Source organism: Vanessa tameamea, chromosome 28 (genome assembly GCF_037043105.1).
Source record: "Vanessa tameamea isolate UH-Manoa-2023 chromosome 28, ilVanTame1 primary haplotype, whole genome shotgun sequence".
Taxonomy (NCBI): Eukaryota; Metazoa; Arthropoda; class Insecta; order Lepidoptera; family Nymphalidae; genus Vanessa; species Vanessa tameamea.
The window spans coordinates 4,971,228-4,992,065 of record NC_087336.1 but is presented as its reverse complement, the minus strand read 5'-3'; the positions used below and the strand labels follow the sequence as shown (position 1 = coordinate 4,992,065).

Sequence of the window (20,838 nt, the reverse complement as noted above, 5' to 3'; positions counted from 1 at the left end):
TTAAAAACTTTTATACTTGACAATACATATAGTGTTAAATAGTTTTATTTAGGACCTCACAGTATATGTGGAAATGTTTTGGATATTTTTTTAACTTTACTCCAATCAATTTATTGTCACTGTACATAATATAATATTAAAACTACATAGCTTTCATTATTTAAGCTCGGCGGTGATTGTCATTGACAATCAAATAATAAAAAAAAAATGATTTCTTGTATTAAAATCCAACACGTTTCCAAATTCAAATTGATTTATTCACTCTTAGGAATTACAGTCTTTTTTTTATAAAATAAATCTACCGATGATTTAAAGGTTCTAAAAATTTGAGCTGCTTGAAATACCTATATAACCTTTTTTATTTACTAGTATAATTTAAACTTTTTTTTTCATTGTAAGGCAAAGGTTTTCACTCATACAGTCTGATGTAATTTATAAGCATACCGATCTTTGTTTTTTTTTTAAATATTGCTTTTAATTTAAAAAAATATACATTATTACAACATAATATGATACTTTATTTTAATATAATCTACAATAATGCTAATGTTCTCAGTCATAGAGTCTCATCTGATATCATTTATAAACAGACCGACCCTTGTAAAGTATTTTTATTTTCCTCGTATGTTAATTGTAATTTAAAAAAATATATATGTTGTAATTTATTTTTATTTAATACATAGTAAGGCAAAGGTTTGATGTCGTTTATATACAGGGCGATCCTTGTGTTGTTTTTTATTTACCTCATAATAGGTAAAGATGATCGTTATCATATTAATTTGCAATATTTATTTCTCTTTGTTCAAACAAAGGTGAGGTGTGTATTTTATTACTAAGGTTTTAATACGGGTTTACTTGTATTTTAAATTATTTCATTGTTATGAGAACTATGCATTATGTTATTAAATAAATCGATTTTTTTAGGCTCACAACTTAAGGGCATTTGCCAAACATCTGACTATTATAAATTTATTTTTTTATCTGTATAAATTTTCACCTTTAATTATTTATATAAACATATAGAGTCGCACTACAGAATAACTAATACAGACGTGCCAACTTTATTGTCTTGGCGTGACAGCTACGCTTGACAATCGCTGAACGTCATACTTCAACATACTTAGTAACCAACACCTTTGACAGTCTAGACATAATTTTTTAAAAATTTCTTCTGTACTAAGTATTTCGTTCAAAGCATTTCTTTTCAACGTCAGAGTTGTAAAAATATTCTTAAATCGTGTATGAATAGAAGTCACTGTTGATTTCTTGTTAGTATATACAATGAAACCGTGTACTTGCATATCTTAAATATTGATCTATCAAAGATAAAAGTTATACCTTCCTGCTGTTTCATAATAGTTTTTGTTCTACATTCCGTTTACATGAACCATCGTTCAAATATCAAACTAAAAAATTCTTCGTAGTGCCTTTAAGACTAGATGTCACAAAATGGTGCAAATTCCGAAGACCTGGGTACAATTCTTAGGTTTCTTCTGTCCCAGAATTTCGAAGTTGATTAATTTATTTATGTAACATTTTTAAAGAATGCTAAATATGTCCCGAATTGATTAAGGAATTACTATTATCCCTATTTACCCCTCCTTTTAAGCTTATCACTTGTGTTAGGAGTGGGGACGACTATAGCCCAAAGGGGTCAGGATCGATCCTGCGACTTTTTATATCTCTAGGCGGCCCGTAAATCATTGCGCTATTGACGCTTAAAATAATTTTGAATTTATGTCTAACGACAATTTCGAAACTTGAATAATTTAACAAGTAACATAACTTACTTTTAAAAAAAAAAGTCCAACGTTTCAGCTGACAACTTTAAATTTAGGCATACGGGCAAATATGTCACGAGTTGGTAAGTGGTGCCCACCTATTAACATTGTAATTGCAAGATAGACTATATCTATTAATTGTTGGTAGGGTTTAGTACCATGTGGGTAGGTACGAACCAGTCATCAGATATTCTACCGCCAAATAACCTCTTAGCTCCTAAGGTTGGTGGCGCATTGGTAATACTCCTTTCAGCGCTAATGTCTAGCTGTGGTGACCACTTAACATCAGGTAGCCCTTTGACCGACCGCTAATATAAAAAAGTACCTTACGCACCGCCAATCTTGGAAATCTAATGTTTTGTTCGGTGGTAGAATGATGAGTGTGTGGTACCCAGGCTTACACTAAGTCACTAAGTTCACTAGGTTGTTTTCCGGATTTGAAGCCGTTTTAAAATCTATAAATTACCGCTATATCATAAGTGTTAAATATTAATTGTTATAATATATGTTATTCGTTTATAACAACATATTTATCTTGTATAAGTGTCAAGTATGTTTACAATTATTATATATAATGTATAAATCTCATTTATATCGATTTTGCACAGATTATTAATTTTAATGGCGTATGATTAATCGTTATATATATATTAAATGCAACGTTGGTCTGTCTATGTTGAATAATAATTTGTTGCTTAACTGGTACTTGGTTGGAATGAGTGTTTTTAAAAGTCGAATTTTCGTGCAACGTTTCGGTGAAACGTTTTTGTCGATGAAGTTTCGGTGTATCTGGTTGATCGCGAAGGAATCTAAATTCCGAAATGTTATAAGCGAGCTTTATATTTTGACCTTAAAGTACGTATAATTGCATGACTCTATTTGCGTAAAAATTTTGATTTTTAGTTATAACTACCACAGTCCCCCCTCCTCCCCAGTCAGTCCCCATCGGGTCCAAATTTTGTGTATTCCTTTTTCAGCTCTAATCAAACGTACACTGGACATATATCATTTTGTTTTATGATGGAATCTGTTTGAAGGAGGACCATGTTGTGAGGAAGGCCTTGAGCATGGATGTGGCTGGATATAGAGGTAGGGGACGAAGAAACGATGGATGGATTGTGTGAAAGACGATATGGTTAGAAAGAATGTTACTTGTGAGATGACGCCCGACAGAGAAGTATGGAAGAAGAAGACATGCTGCGCCGACCCCGAGTAAAATTGGGATAAAGGCAGGAGGGTGATGATGATGAATGGAATCTGTTACCACATTCACTTCAGTGCCATTAACATATATAACAGGAAGCCTCGTATTTACAGAACACATATAGTATGTCCACGAAACCAATCGGTCAAGACTTGTAACACGATCTCAAACTAGAAGACTCGCGATCAAAATTTACTTTATTCAAGTGGACTATTACGAGCACTCCTGAATGTTACAAGCAAGTTACCACCGGAAGATAAACAAAACTTAGATTTACGTATTTCATGCGATTTCGTGTTCTAACAGTTCTTGATTAATATTAATAAGATTATAAGACAATTAACCACTTATATCCACTTTAATTTTACAATCAAACTTCCGATAACAGTTTCGTCGACGATCAAAACGCCTTTTTTTCGTAAATCCATAAAGAATATTTATATATTTTATTTTTAGTCATCTCGAGATTTGAATATATTAGATATAATATTATGTTCGAGTAATATTATAAATATGTAGTTTGTATGCTTGTCACTAAATCACGCAAAAAAGACTGAATAATTTAGTTTAAGACGAAAATAAAACCTAAATCTCCTATAGTGAGGACAGCTTCCCTTCTTGAGAACATTTGAAGTGAACACCACGCTGCATCAATGCTGTATATTATCAACACGAGCAGGTTTCCTCACGATGTTCTTCACTACCAAATACGAATTAAACACATGAAAATTCGGTGATTTGAATCTGTACAACACATTATTTGGTGGTAGGGCTTTGTGCAAACCCGTCTGGGTAGGTACCACTCACTCATCAGATATTCTACCGCCAAGCAGTAATACTTGGTATTTTTGTATTCCGGTTTGAAGGGTGAGTGAGCCAGTGTAACTACAGGCACAAGGGTTAAAACATCTTAGTTCCCAAGGTTGGCGGTGCATGTATCACACTGACCAATGTATAGACATGACGCTGTTAGAAATATTATGGGCAGCGGTGACCACTTACCATCTGGTGGCCCATTTGCCGGTCCGCCTACACATTACATAAATAATAAATAAAGATACACGTGTTACCACTAAACCATCTCGGCTTTTATAACAATAACTAGTAATAAAATAAATATCCGCGCATAATATCAATCAAAATGACGTTTATTAGAAAAAATGAATGCCGGACATACACATTAACACTCAATATTGAATGATAATGTTTTTTTTTTTATTCAATATCGTTGTTAAAGGTGTCAATAGGATCGAACATAAAATTTTATTATTTTTACCTTATATAATATTACAAGCTATTTACCTGATAAATATATACATGTACCTCGATAGTCTTATGACTAGAGGTCTTAGATTCGAATCCCAATAATAATTAATTCTGACAAGACATTCTTGTCACTTGAATCGTGGATTTGAACGAAGTTCTTTTACGTTTCACAGTAGAGCGAATTGACAGAAATCATCGCGTAAGGAAGAAAGCGATATTTCACAGGCAACCTTTCCCTCTCTGTCACTCTCTGTCTATCTCTTTCTATTGTCTACAGTTTTATATATTATTTTTTGTTATTATTTTAATTCCCACGGCTTTTTAATTTCTTCTAATCGAATTATGCACGAACGTTAGTTATTTATTTCATTGTGTTATTGAATACATGAAAACATCGTGAGGAAACCTGCATGTCATGTCTAATTCCACATGTGTATAGTAGTGTGGTGGAATATGCTCCAAATCTTCTCCTCAAGAGGGAGAGTAGGCCTTAGCCCAGCGGTGGGAAATGAACAGGTTGTTGCCGTGTATATATCTTAACTAGTTTACTTCTTTCTTAAAACATAATAATATTGTTAATTAAAAATTACTGAAAAACATCAATTTCAACACCTTTGTCGCGAAGTCGAAAAAAAAATTACTTTATGTGGGGTCATTCCTCATTATAAACGAATACGAACGACTTTGGACTCTATTTCAAGGTGTCTGAGTGTGTTTTTTAATGATTTGCATTGTATTAATTAACGTCACTGTGGTCATACGGTTGCGTGGAAAAATTACTTACAAGCCGACGTTTGATCGCGAGCGATAAGATATATTATAGCTTGAATTATGACTCGGGGGGGAATTTATTAAAATTTTATAAATCCTTTAGGTGAAATTAACTTTAATATATTATTACGTTCAAATGTTTAATTTTGCGATAAACAGGCATTTGCTTATTTGTACTATATATGGTAAACAGTACCACCTGGTGGTATGTGGTCAACACTGCCCATAGACTTAGGTACCGTAAGACATGTTAACCATTCCTTGCGTTGTCAGTGCACCGATAACCATAGGAACTATGATATAACTTCCCTTGTGTCTCTAGTACTGAGTCACTCACGCTTCAAACCGAAACACATCACAATATCACTTATCGCAATTATATTTGGCTTCGGCGCAGCATGTCTTCTTCTTCCATACTTCTCTATCTGACGTCATCTCACAAGTAACATCCTCTTCCTCTATATCCACCCACGTCCATGCTTAAGACCTTACTCACAACATGGTCCTCATTCCTCCTCATAAGCCCATACCATGACAACCGGTTAACACATAGCTTCTAGGTTACCGGTGCCTCTTCACATCGGAACACAACAATACTTGGCGACAGAATACATGATGAGTGGGTACCTACATAGGCTTTAATGAGAGAGTTTTTGAGTTAAGTGTTAACATACAAACGCAACTTAACACAACTTCCAGTTTAAGTGCAATGAGACTTGATATTAAGATTATTTCAAATGTACCGATTATTATATTTACGTTCTCATACGTAACATTTATGTCATCATTTAAGGGATAATTTTATTTATGTAACATTTAATAAAGCCGAGAAGGCCCAGTGGTTAGAACGCGTGCGTCTTAACCGATGATTTCGGGTTCAAACCCAGGCAGGCACCACTGAATTTTCATGTGCTTAATTTGTGTTTATAATTCATCTCGTGCTCGGCGGTGAAGGAAAACATCGTGAGGAAACCTGCATGTGTCTAATTTCAACGAAATTCAGCACATGTGTATTCCGTCAACCCGCATTGGAGCAGCGTGGTGGAATATGCTCCACACCTTCTCCTCAAAGGGAGAGGAGGCCTTTAGCCCAGCAGTGGGAAATTTACAGGCTGTTAATGCTAAAATGCTAACATTTAATGCCACGTTTCTGCGTATAACGTATGATATCAACGTTTCTAGATGTAACGTTTGCAACGTAATTATTACCTGCTCTTAGTTTGACGATATCTTATTTATTTATTTATTATATACGTGTACGATCAATGTATATGTCTTGACAAGTTTTAAATAAAGATATAATAATCACATACATTATATATAAGTAAAACTTAACCCTATAACATAGAAAAAATTATAAATATCCGTATATGTCCGTCCGTTAACGAGACGCTTCATTGATTTTTTAACAATTTTTATATCAATATTCTATATTGAGTACTTACTTCATTATTACAGTAATGTCATTGTAAGTATCATAACAGTATTTATTTTATAAGTATTATTATTATTATTATTACAGCGTACCCATGAAAACCGGTGTACACACTACTCTACCGTGGAGGTCTTCAAATTGCTACAGGCACAAGGGACATAACATCTTAGTTCCCAAGGTTGGTTGGTTGGTTTGTTGTGTAAGGAATTGTTCTTACAGCTCCAATGTCTATGGCCGGTGGAGACAACTTGCCAAGTGAAACATTGGCCAGTCCGCCTTTCTATATTCCAAAAGAGAGGACGAGATAAATCCAAATTAAGCAGAACTCTGCAGTGCTTACGATTTGAGCACTTAAATCATACGTCTGTTTTGTGTTGGATTGTCGTTCCATGTGAGGGAGGAAATGTATAGGCAGTATTTTGAGCTGCTACGAGTAAATCTCTTCCACAGTCAGCTGGACTCGCTGGCGTCGCAGGTATCAGCGCGAACATCACCAAAATCCCACGCAGCTATTTAGACGAGATTGTATGTATAGCAGAAAAATATAACCATTACATTACATTACATTAGCAGCCTGTAAATTTCCCACTGCTGGGCTAAGGCCTCCTCTCCTTTCGAGGAGAAGGTTTGGAGCATATTCCACCACGCTGCTCCAATGCGTGTTGGTAGAATACACATGTGGCAGAATTTCGTTGAAATTAGACACGTGCAGGTTTCCTCACGATGTTTTCCTTCACCGCCGAGCACGAGATTAATTATAAACACAAATTAAGCACATGAAAATCCAGCGGTGCTTGCCTGGACTTGAACCCGAAATCATCGGTTAAGTTGCACGCGTTCTAAAAACTGGGCCATCTCGGCTCAAAAAAAAAAATAACCATAGGAGTGCATTTGAAATTAACAGATGCGAAAACTTAAATCTAAGAAATAGTAAATTTAATTTATTTAATAAATATAGTATCGAACTATTATTTTACGTATGTATAAATACGCCCAGTGTTGGACAAACGCACTATTGTGTTACAAACTACAAACGTTATAAGAGATCCTCATGTAGTTTGAGGCAAACGGAAGTCGTGCTTAAACGTGGCAAATGTACCAAATTAAAAAAAAAGGACTTGTATATCGAATCATTTGTTTAAAATAATTGTAATTTATTATATATTTACATATAAATATAAATTATACAAGATTTTAAATGTAAATACATTCATTTAGACATATTATAAAACAAACCAACGAAAATCATAAATAAATCTGAAATGATAAACAAACCGACATCAAAATGTTGTTAAATCTTTAATAGTTATTTTAAGAAAATTAAACGTGAATCGTAAATTAGTTTTATCTGTGCGTCTGATACTAAAAAGTTTTATCAAATTTGATGGATTGTTTTTACTATTCGTACCCAACATATGCTACCGCAATGCAATCAGTATTGTTGTGTTATGGTTTGAAAAGTAAGCCAGTGTAACTGACAAGGAACATAATATCTTAATTTTCAAAATTGACATTTACATTACATTAACAGCCTGGTGCCCACTGGTGGGCTAAGGCCTCCTCTCCCTTTGAGGAGAAGGTTTGGAGCATATTACACCACTGCTCCAATGCGGGTTGGTGGAATACACATGTGGCAGAATTGCGTTGAAATTAGACACATGCAGGTTTCCTCACGATGTTTTCCTTCACCGCCGAGCACGAGATGAATTATAAACACAAATTAAGCATTTGATTGGATTTGAACCCGAAATCATCGGTTCTAACCACTGGGCAATCATTTTATATATAATTCTAATTCAAATAAAAGTAGCCTTAATTAGTACTTATTACATCAGCTATCTGCCAGTGAAAATCCCATCAAAATCGGTCCAGCCGTCCCAGAGATTAGCCGGAACAAACAGACAGACGGACAAGAATTGTAAAAAATGTTATTTTGGTATATGTACCGTGTATTTAGTAAAAAGCGGTTATTTTAATATTACAAACAGACACTTCAATTTTATTGTATGTAATAGATAATAGATGCCTCATAATCAGAGGGCTTTTTTGCCCATGGCATTGTTGATAGGGCTTCGTACAGGACCGTTTGGGTACCTACACAACATACATTCAATCGCCAAACAGCGATATCAATGTGTTCCGGTTTGAAGGGTGTCTGAGCCAATGCAACAGTTCATAATCATCATCATATCAACCGTAAGACGTCCACTGCTGAACATAGGCCTCTCCCAATGATTTCCACCTTGACCGGTGAGTAGCGGACTGCATCCAGCGATAACCCGCGGACTTGACCAGATCGTCCATCCATCTCGCGGGGGGACACCCTACGCTGCGCTTGCCGGTACGTGGTCTCCACTCGAGAACTTTTTGCTCCATCGGCCATCAGTCCTTCGAGCAATGCCCTGCCCATTGCCACTTCAGCTCGCTGACTCGCTTCGCTACGACGGTTACCTTTGTTCATCTACGGATCTCCTCGTTTCTGATTCGATCACGCAACAGTTCATCCAAATCAAATTCAAACTCTACACAATAAAATATAAATTTAATAAATGTAAATAAGTAAATTCACTAATCGATGTTTTAGCACCATTACAGAAAACGAGTTCCGAAAACCGATAAAAAACATATATACATATATATCTTCAAACCGGTAATAAAATATAGTTTCGTGTTATCGTTTAATTAAAGTATAAATTAAGTTTCGGTTTTAACGCGTGAAAAATCGGTTTTATATAGATTTATTGAATTGATATAGAAACTTTAAACTAGCTTCGATCCGTGATAGCGCTCGTGGTGATATATATATATTTTTTTATTAAGTCATACTGTACGATTTGATCAGTTATAATATTGTTTTGATGGTAAACTTGTTTAGCTTGAAGTTAGATATCATTGATTTTCCATAAATAAATTTAATGATGTATATGTTACTGTAAAAGCTCGAACTACGGTAAATCTTAAGATTTTCCAGTAAAACCTAAGATTGACCGATTATGAATGGTAAATGTCCATAAAACTTTGAGATTCGAACTTTTACCATCATTCACTTGGTAAATCTTAGGATTTACATGTCAGGTTAGGTTAGGTTGGAATGGTAAAAGTCCGAAAAAGTCGTCCCTTTATAATAAATACTTACATTTACCAACTCATGTCGGTAAATCTTAGGTTTTACTGGAAAATCTTAAGATTTACCTTAGTGCGAGCTTTTATAGTAACATATATAACATTAGTTCGACGTATTTCTCACGGTACGAATGTCTATAGGCAGTGACCACAAATTTTCGGTGGTTATTTAAAAAACTGTTTATACTCGTAGATAAACGCAGGAGGTTGTCAACGAGTGTGGCATTTTATATCTCAAACTAATCTATACTAATACTAGTTGAACCTGCGGCTTTACTCGCACGAAATTTATAAACCACAAAGTTCCAACCCCCGTTTTAGCCGCTTAGAGTTTCATAAAATCCGCATACATACCCGCCAAATTACAAGTTTGTTGGTTTTATAATTATATATATGAATATATATATATATATATTATCTCACGCTTGAACTGCTGAACCGATTTAGATGAAATTTCGTATGAAGTTAGTTCGAGTCCCGGGAAGGAAATAGGCTACATTTTTAATTCGGAATAAAACTGAGGGTTACGTTTTGTATTCTATGGGTAGAGTTTTATTTCTTACAAGTAAAGTTCGTACAGGTAAAGTCACAGGTTCAGCTAGTTACTTAATAAGAGATTCAGTACTATCGTAACTTAATAACGCTAATGAGTAATTCATCGTAACTTAAATAAACTTATTAACAGTTTTAATAACTATTGTATTGTATTTACGTGGGTTTCTTACATCTGCGCGACATACGAGATGATATTAATAACATTAATAAATAAATATCGGACAACATCACATACATTACTCTGATCCCAATGTAAGTAGCTAAAGCACTTGTGTTATGGAAAATCAGAAGTAACGACGGTACCACAAACTCTGACCCAAGGCAACATAGAAAACTAATGAATTTTTTGTACATCGAACCCGGTACCTCGGAGTGGCGTACCCATGAAAATCGGTGTACACACTACTCGACCACGGAGGTCGTCGTCGGAGACAGTCCAGTGTTGAAATAAAATGAAAATATACTTTATTCAAGTAGGCTTTTACAAGCACTTTTGAATCGCCATTCTACACAACTGTATTAAACGCAAATCTACAATCAGAATGTGAAATCTACCGATAAGAACCGGCAAGAAACTCATTGATTAACTCAGATAACCGAAAGTTGTGGATTCAAATCCGGACAAACAACACTTAATTTTCATGTACTCGTGTATTTATAATTCATCTTATGTTGAATGAATCAATACATTATAACGGTGTATTGGATTAAAATCTACCACATATGTGTTACCCCTAACCCCCCTTAAAGTAGCGTAACGGAATAAGCCGACCTAACTTAATATGACTTAATATATTCCAAGAAGATGACTAGCTCAAAGTCCATCGAAGATCTGCTGATGTTCAGTAATAATATAAAATATAAAACGCCAAAACGTTTTTAAGCAGAATGTAAAAAAGGCACGGACAACTGTAAGCGTCGACGTTGTTAAATTAAATAAATAAAATAAAAACTCAAAATGACGATTAGAATTAAATTGATACCTTCCTGAGAATTTCATGCGAGATCAGCCGACTACAGGACACGTGCAATTTTGGGAAAACCCAGGCGCACCATCCATTCCGTTATTTTCATAATCCGATGGCAAATCCGACTCGACCGGATGTAATTCACGCAACCGATTTACGTACTTTCCGAGGCACGGAAGTGTACCCACTTGGAATTTCCAAACTTCCAATTTTTCATCGGGTTTTGAACCGACGACACCGAGATCAGCAGCCTTATATTTAACCACTAGACGCAGTCATAGCTGATGAACAATTTAAATGCAAGAAAAATTCAAAGATAGTTTTATTTGTAATAAAGATATCTCCTGCATTCTCCTCCTTAGCATAAAATACAACACAAAAACACAGCCTTAAAAATAAACATATCAAAATCAAAACTTAGGCTTTACTACAACGATTACTTTGTAAAAAAACGCACAGACAAATGTACAATATTATTTTATATACATATAAACAGGTAGATCTTAATTGATAGATTTATAAAGTTTTATCGTGAGATATATCGATACTGTTATTTTGTTTTTTAACATCAAGAACGACGAACGAATTAATTTATAGTATATATAAAATTAAGCATATTTATTGAAGATATATTGCTATAAAATTTAATGATGATCTCTTCACCGATTCAAATCGCCGTGTTCAAACTCAACAAGACTAACTTACGATATATTATTTGGCACAATTGTGTACACAAGAGGCAGGACGAACGGCTCTACGTGCTTTCCGGAACTTCCGGATCTTTCCGGTGCTTCTTAGCCTCATGTCTGTTGATAATACACATTACATTAACAGCCTGCAAATTTCCCACTGCTGGGCTAAGGCCTCCTCTGTCTTTGAGGAGAAGGTTTGGAGCATATTCCACCACACTGCTCCAATGCGGGTTGTTGGATAATTTGTAGACAATATATTGACAGAAAAACTTAATATTTTATGTCTTATTAACCGGTTACTAATATTTGGGAGGGGGTAAAGTACTGAGCCGAGATGGACCAGTGGTTAGAGCGCGTACATCTTAAACGATGATTGCGGGTTCAAACCCAGGCGAGCACCATTGGATTATCATTTCTGTGCTGACAACGTGTATACTAAAGACGTCCAGATTACGCCATGTACGTGCCACAGCGGCCTCATGTCACGTCACGAAATTATACTGAATCACAAACGCTATAAAATAATCTATCGAATTAATTAAATATCATGGAGATTAAACATATTTTTCCGTTTTTTATTTCAATTTAAAGTTCTGAGCCTTTTAAAAAGACAAATATAACGAAATAAGCTTTGGATATATTTTTTTACATAGATCGACGGTGAAATCGGTCAGTTTATGGTAAGTGGTCACCACTGCATATAGACATTCGCTCTGTGATATGTTTTAACTATTTCTAACATCACTAATAACTAGGAAGTTAATTATGGCCCTCGTTTCTATAATAAAACTGAATTAAATACTAAAGCACTTCAAGCAGGGAGGTACTGACGTACGCAACAGTTATTGTTATAAACGAATTAAACCCTCGATCTTGTTACAAATAACCTCTAAATGTAACCCGCATTGTACAATCACATCACTAACTTAATTATAATTTATTATCTGGGCTGATTTTCTATCTCCCTCACACTTAAATATATAAAACTTCGAGGTTATTATTTTCATACGTCAAAATTAAAAATAACATACTTTGAAATGTCATTTTACAAGTTTCATTAAAGCTGTCACTTTCTAGATTCTATAAGAACAGACTAGAATCTCTAATGACTGAAGCTCATATTCATGGAAGGACGCCAAAAATTCTTTAAAAAAATACCTACTGTTATTTTTTTAAAGAATTTAAACTAAATTATTGAAAACTCGTTGCGTATCAAATTTGTTTGATTTATAAACTGTAATTTCTAAAATGTTTGTTAATACCATACAGCTAAAATAAAACTTGAGTTTTAAATAAGGTTGCAACTGATTAAACTTGTTTATTTTTGTTTAATAATTATTTAAAACGATTTATTTTACCGGTTAACATTTTTCACCCATAAGTAGGTTTTTTATCATCGAATGATCGTTAGTAATTTAAACGTTAAGTTCTTTATCAGTACAGTAATTTTTTAACTTCATGTTTATTAATTTAACATAGTGATTAATTTGTAGTTGTAATTTAAAATTTAGTCACAGAAATGTAAATTAAGAGTCTTAAATATATTTAGAACTTTAAAACTTTATGATTCAAATGCGATGTAAAAAACAGACAAATATATATTTTTGTTTAGTCCTCTTCTTATGGAAAGCGCAAAGGTATTACAACATACAGCCTAGACGAACATTGGAAAAACTAGGTTGTATTTTTTACTAAATATTTTAGGACGTACAGTTGATGATTCATATATAATTACATTAATTTGTAAGAAAACAACCATTTGAATCCATCAGTAATAAAAACAGTCTCATAGTTTTTACTCTATTTAAATTTATTACTTCCTCTAAAGCTAACGAAGAATAACATTTCGTCAATGTCAGGTGAATACTTACATACTTTTTTTTTAAAGATTTAATGTTGGCTGTATACAAAAATGTGAAATGTAACGTCAAACGTATCGTTATAAAGAACCCAGACCTTTTAGCGCCATCTAGTGAAACACAATTAAACTATTATTAAAAACGATTTGTCATTATTATTATTTTATTATGAAACAAATCGTCACTATTAATAAAGCTATCAAATTAATTTAAATTTAAAATGTGTATCATAAACAAAAGTAATTTATACGAAATGTAAATTTTTAATTTTATATCATCTCTATGAAAATTAAATTTTTGTTTTGAAATCAATCACATTCATTCATAATAAAAGTCAGTGGCTTTAAATGTATTCAAGCGTACAACCAACACAAGAAAACAATAAGAAAAACATAAAAGCCGAGTGAGAAGTACTTATTGTTACAAGCAATCACTTACAAAGGAAAGGAGGAAACATCATAAAAAATATATAAAAACTTTTTTTACGTACAAATGAAACAATACCTTTGCCTCGTCGCAATAAAAAAAAGAAATATAAAAATTAATAATAGATAAAAAAATAAACCTAATTAATTCCACATAATTATATTGTAGTTCTAAAACATGTAATTTTAGCTAATTATAAGTTTGTATTTCATTAAAATTATATTTTTTTATCTAATTATATGGTTTGTCTAATTATATTTTAGTGGCTTAGAATTTCAATCTCCGTAACGTAATATCATTTTATAATAACACAGTAGGTTTGTCTGATTGTTACCGATTCTAATTTTCGTTTTATATACCTTACGAATCTTTTGTCATTTTCGAATAGACTACAAATTGCTGCAAGATCTAAATAAAATGTATACTCCTTAAAGGTGACCCAGTGCGTGATTAAAAATTATATGAATTGTATTGTTAAACTGCACTTGCTATAATATTATATCTTTAAAACAATACTCAATAAAAATTTAATTAAGGAATGCCTCGAATATTATTAAAATAAAATGTTTATTAATATAATTCGTTGAAAAATCAACTAATGTGCTATTGAATTCATAGACACCCATAAAACCTATCACCGGTTCGGAAAAGAAAAATAACTGTGAAGTACGCGCGACAATAATTCATCGAGTTTTTTTTTTAAATTTTAGCCCTAAAATTATACAGATCAAGGTGTCAAATTTATATATATTTTTTTAATTGATAAATAATTATTTTTCAACGTCCAGCAAATATAAGCATATAATTATATACATATGTATGACATAGATGTATCTGTATATTATTGTTATTATAATAGACAGGCAGATAGTGCGTTTACAGTTTCTTGGATTCGATACATTGTATTTGACGACGCGACGTTTCTGAAAACGTGACGTTGAAGTCGTAATAACGTCATATTATCATTATAACGTTAAATGAATGAAAACGGGGCTAATTATTGGTTTTTCCCGTTATCTATATAAATAAAAAATATGTTTGTACGTTTTTTAAATGCGTTCGTATAATAATCCTTAAATATAAACTATGTAGACCTGTATTCTTCTCGTGCAAACTCACTAGCTAGTTTTATATAAATACTCACTGAACTGAATTAAAAAACTGGCCTGTATCCTTCCCGGGACTCAAACTATCTCCATAGCAAATTTCATCAAAAACGGTTCAGCGGTATTCACTACAATATGGCCTGCGTAGTTCGCTGGTCTTTCTTGAGATTGTCCGCCGTGGCCGCAAGCGGTCAGGATAACATCATCATATAAATTGATGTTATTTGGTGGAGTGCTTTGTGAAGGCCGCCTGGGTAGAAACCAAACACTGATCAGTAATTCTACCGTCAGAAAGTGAGTAAAGGCTGAGTGAGCGGTTCAAATTCGGACTCTACCGAGAAGAACCGGGTTTTCCGGAAATTCGTACAAATAAAATTTCCTAAAATTCTCTCTTAATGAGCTTCATTATTTTTTAACTATGACATAGTTAGGTGTCAAATGGACCATCTGATGGTAAGTGGAGTACAGCGACAATATCCCATGAAATTAGAACGCAGTAATAATACTAAGTTTTGCTGTTTGTCGAATATCTGGGTATCTACCCAGACCGACTTACACAAAGTCCAGCTACCAAAAAATATACAATAGTATTTATATCTTGTGACGAGTGTTGTATCTCATATGCAATACATATTTACGACAAAAAACGATCCGCTGAGTTTCTTTCGCGGTTCGTCTCAGGTCAGGGTATTTCCTTTCCGAACCGGTGGCAGTGTTTAGTTTGACCATCAGTAAGTGTTAATGCTTTTTTTTTTATTGAAAAAAAAAAAAAAAAGGAATTTGAGTTTGAGATTGAGGAGTTGCAACACAAACCTGATCGAACATCAGCTAATTACCATTTACAAGTGTTTTGTAAAGGAAAGCAACGTGAGAGCGTATTTGTGAAGATCAGACCACACGTTCTACCAACTCGCATTGGAACAGCTCGTTGGAAGCTTCAAAACATCTCAACGGCACATATAAACCAACAGTTCAAATGTTTAACGAGAACCGCTAACAAATAACTCTCACTATTCAATATATATATATATATAAGTTTAGTACATAAGAGAATATATGAAATTAACGCTTGTCATGTAAATAGTCTAAACCTAGTGATACTACGAATCGCAGCTAGCTACGAATATAATAATATTTTGTACTAAAACCAACCAAAGCGCTCCGTCTTCTGGTATAAATTATAGTTTTATACATATTGGTCTAGGAGTTTCAGTCAGGCATTAAAAAAAAGCGTTGGACTGCTCCCCAAGGGAAAAAAAAGCGTGGCCGTCCCCGTTAAACCTGGTGAAGCACCGTGTTGGCAGAGGCGACGAGCATCGGAACAACGAGGAGCGAGGTGAAGCGTGAAGCTCAAGACCGATCGCGATGGAAGACATCTGTGGACGCCCTCTTAGGGGACACAGGACAAGTAAGACTACAAAGAAATAATCTCATAATTTTTAACTAAAATCAACGTTATTCGTTTACGCGTATTATAATAATTTTAATTTATATGTTAAACAAGAAATGTTATTATCATGTTTAAACAGATGTTGAATTATAATTATTGACAAAACAAAAGAGTCTAATAAATCAATTTAATATACAAAGAATTACGTAAAACAATTAATATATCGTTAAACATATATATATATAATTATGTTTGTTTGTCTTAATTTAGTAAAACGTAACGGGGTTATGTGTCATAGGAATACACGACATCGATCAAGGCCTCATTTAGGAATGCAGGCTGAACAGCCAGTGTGTGCCGCCCAGAGGCTGACTAGAAGAATTGATTTTCCTTTCTCGTGGAGTTATTTAACTCCGAGTTAAAATATGAAATAGAACAACTTAGTTTCTTATCGGTTTCATCGCTAGAATCTACATTAGAAACCGGTGCTAGTATTAAAGTATTATTTCTTGTAATATGACTATTTAAATGTGTTCATTTTGATTCTACTAAGCTGAAAGAATTTAGCCCTTAGAGACTGTAACAGTTTTTTTAATCATCAATAATTAAATATTCCTTATAATTGTAAATATACTCCCTGTTTAACTCGTGGTTAGTCAGTAACAAACACAGCGATACAAATTAATGTTTTTAAATAAAAAAATATAATTAATATTTGGTTTAATGGCGTTACTCGCTTAAATTATTATAATTAAAAAAGATTGTAGATATTTATAATCTGTGTTAAAAACAAATAACTCATAAATTATATATTTACGTTAGTACTTAAACAATGATTTATATATGTGTAGTCATTCAATGCTATGGCGATAAATCTTATTATTAATTATTATTTAAAAGAATACGTTTTGGATAAAATAGGCTATATAGCTAAGTTATTTGAAAACAGCAACTATACGAGTTTCTTTTGTTCTCGCTGAAGGCTGCTCTGAAACGCAATCTTTATTAAATACGAAAAAACTAATGACCGATTATCATTTTAACATATTACTTCTGCAAACAAATTATTTTATAATAAATTTAATTGACAAACACATAAACCCAAAAATATTCTACATTTGAAATGTGCTGAATTTTATCATCTATACTAACTGAACACTGAACTGATTTTGATAAAAGCTACGAAGTAAGCTTGAACTGCAAGAAAAGACGCAGGCTTTTACGCCTGACGACCAACCCCTTAAACGTGAGTATTGCTTGTATTGCTTATACATTAGCGGCCTGTAAATTTCCCACTGCTGGGCTAAGGCCTCCTCTCCCTTGGAGGAGAAGGTTTCGAGCATATTCCACCACGCTGCTCCAATGCGGGTTGGTGGAATACACATGTAGTAGAATTTCGTTGAAATTAGACACATGCAGGTTTCCTCACGATGTTTTCCTTCACTGCCGAGCACGAGATTAATTATAAACACAAATTAAGCACATGAAAATTCAGTGGTGCCTGCCTGGGCTTGAACCCGAAATCCTCGGTTAAGATGCACGCGTTCTAACCACTGGGCCATCTCGACTTATTAAATAACAATACAATGTATTACTGTTCTGCGGTAAAATATGTAATGAATGTATGGTACTCAGACGGGATTGTACAATTTGTTGATATTATGATGAGTATTCAAAGCTGACTGCCAACCTTCGCTAGTCTGAGTGGCACTCGAAGAAGAAGAAGAAGAAGTTGATATTATATCAAAGTTTATTCAAAGAAAACAAAATCAAAATATACTTTATTCAAGTAGACTTTTACAAGCACTTTTGAATCGTCAATCAACAAACTATTTAAAGTAAAGCAACCACCGGTTCGGAATGTAGAAAAGAGAAGAGCCGGCAAGAAACTCAGTAGTTAGTCTTTTTCAACATCTAAGAATACAGTCATGTTAGTTAAATACAATTATATATGTATGTTATGTCTCATGTCTGGAAGTCAATAAGCATTAACTCAACCCTTTTTGTTATATTATTCCGCTTACTGACATTTTTACGGAAATTTTTGTGTGATTTTTTTTTATATATACAAGTTTACGAAAAACGTAACATAACCTGGATCGCAAGATAGTGATAATGTCCAGCTGTGGGATGTTTCCGAGCCACTATTTAATTCCACATAACTAACAATTGAACAAAAGTAAATTTGAACAAGGTTCGCCCATTATTCGTAACGAAAGAACACGTGTTCTTAAACAAACACATACATTATTGGTAATGATTAATTTTAAATGCTTTGCTCGATTTTGTCTAAATATCTTCAAGTGATACAAGTGTTAAAATATTATTTTAAATCGCACTATTTAAGTTCAAGCCGTCGGTATCAATATTCAAAAATATTTTCGATTCGTTAATTGGTAAGAAGTTTAGTTATTCCAGTTTATACTCATTCAGACCGGTTCATACTGGTTTATACTGAACTTTTAATTGGCTGGCTAGACATAGAGCCACAGATCTCGAGGTTCTGGTCTCAAACCCAAGTGTGCCGATAGAAAGTTATCGGGTCTTCTGACAGAGCTTATGTCTCACTGGATATCTCCTTTGGGAAGACTTGGAGCTTAGCGCTACGCTGCTAAGATACGGGTTACCTACGCATGTGGCAGAATTTCTTTAAAATCTGTCTGATGTTACACTAACAAGAGTCCCGGTTAAATATACGGATAAAACATTACAATTGTATTATCTTAAAACAGGTACAGAAGCAATGGCATTACGTCCTTTCCTAGGCACGGAAGTGACGCTGACAATTTCTAAATACAAAATTGACAATTATATCAACTGTATCAAAACGGTGTACCATTTTCTACCCTACACACTAGGTAGTCTTTCTTCTACAGTTGCTTTTTTTTTTTTTTTTAAATATCGAATGTTCCGTAATTTGGATCTCTATGGTTTCCCCTGACCGTCGATATTACTGGTATAAACTAGTAATACCGACTTTTCTAAACACTCAGTTTATTTATTTTCTTATTAAGAGTTTTCATATATTAAGACTTTTTTCTGACTCTATCAAGATTATTTCAATCAAAAATCAGCAAATAATATATGCATTTTATTTTATAATATCTTATTGAAACTAGCTAGACGTCCCGGCTTCGCACGGGTACTATAAGGATCTTATAACCGTTAGATTAAAGAACAACATAAAATTTTATCCGGCTAGAAAAGTCGGAATTCTGGACTTTTCTCTGCATGCATATAAACCTCTTGAATAACTCTGTTTGGTGATGAGTACTGCATTAAAATACGTTGCGTAGTTTAAAAGATCGAAGCGTACAGACAGAAAGCGCCAGTTTATACTATAATGATCTTATAAGTTTTTAACTGATTTAATTAAACTTAAGCATAATCTCTGGTATCTTAACGTAAAACCGCCAAACACTACCAAACGCTTGTTTAATGGAAAATGTTTACAAGAGAATATAAACAACAAAATCAAATCGTAATAAATTTAGGTAGTGAATCTTACTTAGATATTATTTAAAAAAAAAACGCAGTAGTCCTGCTACCTACCGTATCCATTTAACGCCTATAAATATATTGACTAAACAAATCATTTCGTCATATTTTAAAACGTTTATTAATTTATTCGTGATAGGTTTTTCGTGGGCACTTTAACGTATTTTTTTTTTTGTTTGACGGAAATCGGATTTCACTTTAACGTATTTTTTTTTTTTTGACGAAAACCGGATTTCCTGAAGAGCTAGTGCACCTACGCGTATCTGGCTACGCTTATGACTGTACCATAGATAACCAAGACTAACTATTATCAGAGAATCGATCAAGTGGTATTTCGTTACAAACGTCATCAAACCATTTTAAACTAATGCGTTTTTATAATCGTGATTTAATATCTTATATCAGAATTTGAGTATTAAAAAAATCATAAATTAAATTATGATGGCGTTTTGTTAAAAATACATTTATTTTATTTTAGGTAAACGTACTTAACAAGAATTTATAACATTATCATATTAAAAAAAAAATGTATGGGTTTTTTATTTGTTGAATAATTTTTTTTTTCTATACATATTTATGCACAAATTTAATTAAAATATTACGTTTATTTAAATTATTCAATTCAATTAGATTTTTCCAAGTAGGTTAGCTATTATTCGTGTTTATTGCAAGTGTACTCGTGTTAAGGGCGTAAATCCGGCGATGTTTTAAATGATCGGTTGTAGTAACCGTTTAAAGAGGTAATTGTATATTATTTTAATTGC

At 33.3% G+C, this 20,838-nt stretch overlaps 2 protein-coding genes across 2 annotated transcripts in view; one reads left to right on the top strand and one right to left on the bottom strand.

Annotated features, from left to right (window-relative positions):
- Positions 1–20,838, top strand: part of LOC135194233 (aldo-keto reductase AKR2E4-like) — a 237,454-nt gene that overhangs the window by 197,200 nt on the left and 19,416 nt on the right. The gene's annotated exons all lie outside the window — the stretch shown is intronic.
- The window catches only part of LOC113391888 (homeobox protein invected-like), a 75,073-nt gene that overhangs the window by 53,711 nt on the left and 524 nt on the right, over positions 1–20,838 (bottom strand). The gene's annotated exons all lie outside the window — the stretch shown is intronic.